Source organism: Penaeus monodon, chromosome 24, assembly GCF_015228065.2.
Source record: "Penaeus monodon isolate SGIC_2016 chromosome 24, NSTDA_Pmon_1, whole genome shotgun sequence".
NCBI classification, from domain to species: domain Eukaryota; kingdom Metazoa; phylum Arthropoda; class Malacostraca; order Decapoda; family Penaeidae; genus Penaeus; species Penaeus monodon.
In genome coordinates this window covers 10,877,404-10,877,681 of record NC_051409.1, presented here as the reverse complement: position 1 = coordinate 10,877,681, position 278 = coordinate 10,877,404, and the positions used below count along the sequence as shown (strand labels likewise).

Here is a 278-nt window from a genome sequence, read left to right as displayed (position 1 = left end):
TCCTCAAAACTGAGGGACTGCACCAATGACAAATTATCATTAGTGAACATGGCTTAGAAAAGAAATATACATAAATAATGTGGATACAAACTTTGAAAATATACAGAGGACTTATTAGTAAACAACTACATGAAGTCTAAGTATATAATTAACTTCCAAAGACATCTATTCATTCATTAAAAGGGAAGAGGAAGAGAAATTCTAAATTTGAGATTCTAGAAAGTCTTTGCTGTTCTAATTACCTATGTTCTAGATTTCACAGATTGTTACTTTTGGGC

At 30.6% G+C, this 278-nt stretch overlaps 1 protein-coding gene across 1 annotated transcript in view; it reads right to left on the bottom strand.

Annotated features, from left to right (window-relative positions):
- The window catches only part of LOC119588563, a gene marked incomplete in the record, with an annotated part of 91,152 nt that overhangs the window by 6,445 nt on the left and 84,429 nt on the right, over window positions 1-278 (bottom strand).